The 6,312-nt window shown below is 44.2% G+C and overlaps 1 pseudogene; it reads right to left on the reverse strand.

Moving 5' to 3' along the window:
* Positions 1-2,163: 2,163 nt before the first annotated feature.
* On the reverse strand, positions 2,164-2,332 carry LOC121000117 (annotated as a pseudogene).
* Between the last annotated feature and the right edge of the window lie 3,980 nt (positions 2,333-6,312).

Below are 6,312 nucleotides of genomic sequence, written 5' to 3' on the forward strand. Positions count from 1 at the left end.
TGGGTGACGTGAAGCCTGATTCTCTGCTATGACATGAAGACTTATTCTGTGCTGACATGAAGCCAGATTCTCTGTTACGTGACCTCTCTCCTCTGCCTGGGTCTAAATGTGTGACAGTGGCCTGTTCCAGTGGTGGGTGACGTGAAGCCTGATTCTCTGCTATGACATGAAGACAGATTCTGCGCTGACATAAGGCCAGATTCTCTCTTACGGGACCGCTCTCCTCTGTCTGAGTGCCGGGGCCTAAATATGTGACAGTGACGTCTTCCAGTGGTGGTTGACATGAAGCCAGATTCTCTGCTATGGCATGAAGAGACTGATTCTCTGCTGACATGAAGCCAGATTCTTTGCTATGGCATGAAGAGACTGATTCTCTGCTGACGTGAAGCCAGATTCTCTGCTATGGGACCTCTGTCCAATTGATATTGGGTCATTTTTTTTAAAAAAATTTTTATTTTAATTCATTTCCCTATCCACATTTGTTTGCAGGGGATTTACCTACATGTTGCTGCCTTTTGCAGCCCTCTAGCTCTTTCCTGGGCTGTTTTACAGCCTTTTTAGTGCCCAAAAGTTCGGGTCCCCATTGACTTCAATGGGGTTCGGGTTCGGGACGAAGTTCGGTTCGGGTTTGGATCCCGAACCCGAACATTTCCGGGAAGTTCGGCCGAACTTCTCGAACCCGAACATCCAGGTGTTCGCTCAACTCTACTCATCATCACAAAAAATATTTTCTGAAATACCCACCATTTGCTGTCTGATTTGCTGTCATACCCACCAATCTTCCTACTTAAGCTGTGTTCAACATCAGACGACCCCTCAGAGGAGTCACTGTCACTATAATAAATTCCAAGATCAACAGTATCTTACTGCCTTCCTGACCAACTACCACCTGTCTTATAATGCTTTCTTTGGGAACCAATCACCACATCTTCATCAATCTCTTCTTTGCTATCCAGTTCACCCACCTCTTTTTCACTCTGTAATTCCTGCTGCCCTGGCATAATCCCATCATCCTCACTTCCTTCCTCCTGACACTCCATGTTTTCACCTTCTCCAATAACAGGGTCTAGACATATATCTTCCTTACCTGCTGCCTCACTAGAAATGCCTCCTTCAAAGACACAAACTCTGTCTCCACCTTTTGTCCACCATTTTGAGCAACAATCTAACAATCTGAGTCTCTATTTTAGATTCATTAACAGTTTCAAGGCTCCCCTTTTTACCAGCCAACGACTTACCTTTTGCCTCCACTTTTCCTTTACCACCACCAGAGACAATAATAGAAACTCCTGAAACCTTTTCATTACTCTTATTTTCCTGATTGCTTTCATTAGGAAACTCTCTTCCTGCTTAATCAACCTTAGAACCTCCAACAATATCAGCATATGTTTGCTTCGCTTTTTTCCAGACAAAACATTGTTTTGCTAAATGTCCACCACTCCCACATACATCACATGCCTTAGGAGACTTACAATCTTTAGCCACATGCCCAGTCTGGCCACATTTTCTGAAACACTGACCATTTACAGGACAATTTGCTTGGATATGCCCATATGCTTTACATTGTCTGCAGAAACGAATCTGACCATCGTAAAAGCAAAAACCTCTCTCTCCTCCAATAGAAAACATGTTGGGTATACTTTTAACACCATGTGGCATATTAGCATCCAGTTTCAAACAAACCAAGTACTTCCTTTTACAGTTCAGATAACCATGCTTATTCCTCAATCTCTCCACAAATTCCAAATCTGCACAATATCTTGCCAAGAACATACTCACAACCTCATCAGGTACCTTGGGGTTGTACATATGAACAATAACAGTCACCTTTTTCTTCTCAAAAAGTGGTTGCACTGATACTTTCCTCAAGGTTTCATTCTGTCCTTCTTCTTTCATCTTTTTCAGATCCATGAATACACATTCACATAAGCTTGCAGAAACAAAGGTAATATCATAAATGCCTTGGCGAGAAAAATCCTGCAACCCCAATACCTGATCTACCTTAAGGTAATCCAGTTTCTTCAAGACATCATGCACGGTCCAAACCAGCCTCCTTCCGATGTTCAGTCGCAACAAGAAGTCGCACTGTATCTTCCAAACCTTGAGCCATCCTGCAGGTCAAAAGTACACCAACCCACAATCAAACTCGAAGACCCAAGGGCCCCCCGCAAGGAGGACCCTGTAAGATCCCTCTAACCCAAGCACCAGCAGAGTATCTTCAACTAGTCCTGAGTCAGAAAATAGCAACAGATAAACAAATAGCTTTTCAATCAGCAATAATCACGCCTCGGATAAACCTTTATGGGCTATGATACTGCCACTGGGTAAAGCTCACAGTGAAATACAAACGTTATATACCGCTGTTATATTCTGGTATTAAAAAACACAAATTTTTGGCAAGATCCTGTATTTGGGGCCTTTTCTGCATTTGTCATAGTGAAATACAAGCTTGAAATACTGCAATAATATTCTGGGTTTAAAAAAAACACCCATTTTTGGCAAGACCCTACATCTGGGGCCTTTGCTGCACTTGTCACAGTGAAATATAAGCTTGAAATACTGCAATAATATTCAGAGTTTAAAAAAAACGCCCATTTTCCGAAAAATTTGATTCGTACCTAAGTTGAATTTCCTTGAGCTTTGTGGCAATAAATCCTATTTTTTTCATAAAATGGCTGCTGCACATGTTAGAACATGGAACTAAGAACGCTGAGAACGAGGGATCACCCACAATGCCATGCATGCAGCCAATCAACAGCCACAAGCCACTGTGATGTCACAGCCCTATAGATAGCCTCAGCCATCTTGGTTTCTGCCATTTTCCACCATACTTAGTGCAGGGAGAGACGTGACAGGTGCTAGGTACAGTGTTTAGGAAAGACTTTATTCTGAAAAAAATAACTATTGAGCAGTTCAGGGAAAGATCATTCATAGTATAGAGAAAGGATAGGTAGGCATTATCCACACTATAGGGAGAGAGCAGGGACCAATAGGGGAGTGTAAAGCCTGGGTAAAAGGAACTATTACTACAGTCCTGATCATTTAAGACCACTTGAAAAATGGCAAAAAATCATATTTAGCATGGCTGGATCTTAACAAGGTTCCAAGTAGAGCTTCAACATGCAACAAGAAGAAATGGGAGTGAGACAAAACAGTTTTTGAGCATTCAATTTAATGAAAACAACGAATAAACCGAAACAGGCTGTTTTTCAGCTGATCAAAAGTTTAGGACCACACCTCAAAAAAAAAAACTAAACCCCCCCAAAACAGAAATCCAACTTCCAAACATGAACTCAGTAATTAGTAGCTCCGCCGTTATTGTTTATCACTTCAAAAATTTGTTTCGGCATGCTTGATGCAAGCGTTTCCATAAGGTGAGTGGGAACATTTCTCCAAGTCGTCAAGACGGCCGCACGAAGGCCATCTACTGTCTGGAACTGTTGTCCATTTTTTGTAAACTTCCCTTACCATCCATCCCCAAAGGTTCTCAATTGGATTTAGATCAGGGGAACATGCAGGATGGGCCAAAAGAGTAATGTTATTCTTCTGGAAGAAGTCCCTTGTCCTGCGGGCATTGTGTACTGTAGCGTTGTCCTGTTGAAAAACCCAGTCGTTACCACACAGACGAGGGCCCTCAGAGGAATGCTCTCTGCAACATCTGGACATAGCCAGCGGCCGTTTGATGCCCCTGCACTTCCTGACGCTCCATTGTTCTACTGAAGGAAAAAGCACCCCAGACCATTATGGCGCCCCCTCCACTGTGGCGCGTAGAAAACATCTCAGCTGGGATCTGCTTGTCATGCCAGTAACGATGGAAACCATCAGGACCATCAAGGTTAAATTTTTTCTCATCAGAGAATAAAACTTTCTTCCACCTTTGAATGTCCCATGTTTGGTGCTCTCTTGCAAAGTCCAAACGGGCAATTCTGTGGTGTTCAAGGAGACGAGGTCTTTGAAGACGTTTTTTGTTTTTGAAGCCCTTCAGTCTCAGATGCCGTCTGATGGTTATGGGGCTGCAGTCAGCACCAGTAAGTACCTTAATTTGGGTCCAGCATCGCCAGTGTCTTGACGGACAGCCAATTGGATCCTCCGGCTCAGTGCTGATGAAATTTTTTTGGGTCTTCCACTTGACTTTTTTGTTCCATAACCCTCAGGATCATTTAAGAAATTCCAAATGACTGTCTTACTGCGCCCCACCTCAGCAGTGATGGCGTGCTGTGAGAGACCCTGCTTATGCAGTTCAACAACTCGACCAGGTTAAAAAAGGAAGAGTTTTTTGGCCTTTGCCATCACAACGTGTGACTAGTCTACCTGACAGAAAATGACAATGAATCCACATCTTTGCACAGATTTGGTCTTTTAAAGGCATGTGGTCCTAAAATTTGGATCAGCTAAAAAACAGCCTGTTTCAGTTTAATCATTATTTTCAATTAATTGAATGCTCAAAAAATGTTTTGTCTCACTCTCATTTCTTCTTGTTGCATGTTGAAGCTCTACTTGGAACCTTGTTAAGATCCAACAATGTAAAATATGATTTTTTGCCATTTTTCAAGTGGTCTTAAATAGTGTTGAGCGAACAGTTCGAGCATAGTTCGGGTCCGTACCGAATTTTGGGGTGTTCGTGACACGGACCCGAACCCGAACTTTTTCGTAAAAGTTCGGGTTCGGGTTCGTCGTTCGGCATGTATTTTGGCGCATTTTGAAAGGCTGCAAAGCAGCCAATCAACATGCATCATACTACTTGCCCTAAGATGCCATCGCAGCCATGCCTACTATTGGCAAGGCTGTGATTGGCCAAGTGCAGCATGTGACTCAGCCTCTTTATAAGCTTGTGCGCACGTCGGGACGTGCTCACTCCCGATGTGAATAGAACAGGGATAGACGCAGCTGATGCTAGGGCGAGAATAGGCAGGGATAATTGAATAACTGGAAGCAAATTTCTCTCCTCCACCTGTGATTCATCTGAACAACTGCAGCTGAGCTGCTTTTTTGATAGGGATTGGCTATTTTTAGAGTGGCCAGAGTGATTTTTCCATCCACATGTACCTGGGCTGACCGCCGGCCGCCATTTTGCGACTTGTAGTGCTGCAGCAGAAGCTGCCACAGTGTGCATTCCAAAGCTCCAAACAAGTCAGACATCTACACCTGGGATTCAGACCAATAGCGATTTAGCAGCACAGTCCAAGGCTATTTTTTTTAAAGGTTGTGCAGACCATTTTGTGGCACATGTTACTGGGCTGATAGGCGGCGGCCATCTTGGGACTAGTGCTGCAGCACAATCTCTCCCAACGTCCATTAATCACTTGTAATAGTGGTCTGTGCCATAGAAATCCTACATCAGGGACTTGGGTGTGCTTGTGTCACCCCTACTAATACCAGTCCACCTGTAATCCATACAGTGAAAAGCCTTAAAGTATTCCAGTGAGGGAATTTTTTTTATTTAAAAAAGGCCAAGTTAGTTTATCTGGCGTTCAATATACTAGATACAGTTAGGCCTGCGTTTCATACATCTGGAATTAGCAAACTAATGTGCTGGGGTTGGGAAAACATATATGTACCCATACTAGAATCTGTCAAAGAAAGCGGTACTCACATATAACAGTCATTCCATCTGTAATCCATACAGTCAAAAGACTGAAAGTATTCCAGTGAGGGGATTTTGCTTATAAAAAATTATATATTTCATTGTGGTGCGAGTTGAATCGCAACAATGAAGAAAAATACTATTAAGGGACGAGGACGCGGTCGTGGTGGTGTCCGTGGAGCCTCTGTTGCTGGTAGAGGACGTGGCCGTTCGGCCCCAGGCGCACACAGTAGGGAACGAACTCCCTCAACTAGCCGGCAGAATGTACCGCAATATCTCGTGGGGCCCAATGCCGCTCTTAGGATGGTAAGGCCTGAGCAGGTACAGGCATTAATCGATTGGGTGGCCGACAGTGCTTCCAGCACGTTCACCACATGGTCTTCCACCCAGTCTTCTGCGGAAAGCGCACAGGTGGCACCTGAAAACCAAGCCCATCAGTCTGTCACATCACCCCCAAGCATATCAGGGAAACGGTCTGAGCCACAAGTTATGCAGCAGTCTCTTCTTCTGTTTGAAGACTCTGCTTCCAGGGTTTCCCAGGGGCGTCCACCTAGCCCTTCCCCAGTGGAGGAAGACATACCATGCACTGACGCACAACCACTTATGTCTCCAGATGAAGAGGACATGGGAATACCACCACAGCAGAGTCACCGACTCTCTGATGATGACGAAACACAGGTGCCCACTGCCGCGTCTTTTTGCAGTGTGCAGACTGAACAGGAGGAGGT

Source organism: Bufo bufo, chromosome 4, assembly GCF_905171765.1.
Source record: "Bufo bufo chromosome 4, aBufBuf1.1, whole genome shotgun sequence".
Classification (NCBI taxonomy): Eukaryota; Metazoa; Chordata; class Amphibia; order Anura; family Bufonidae; genus Bufo; species Bufo bufo.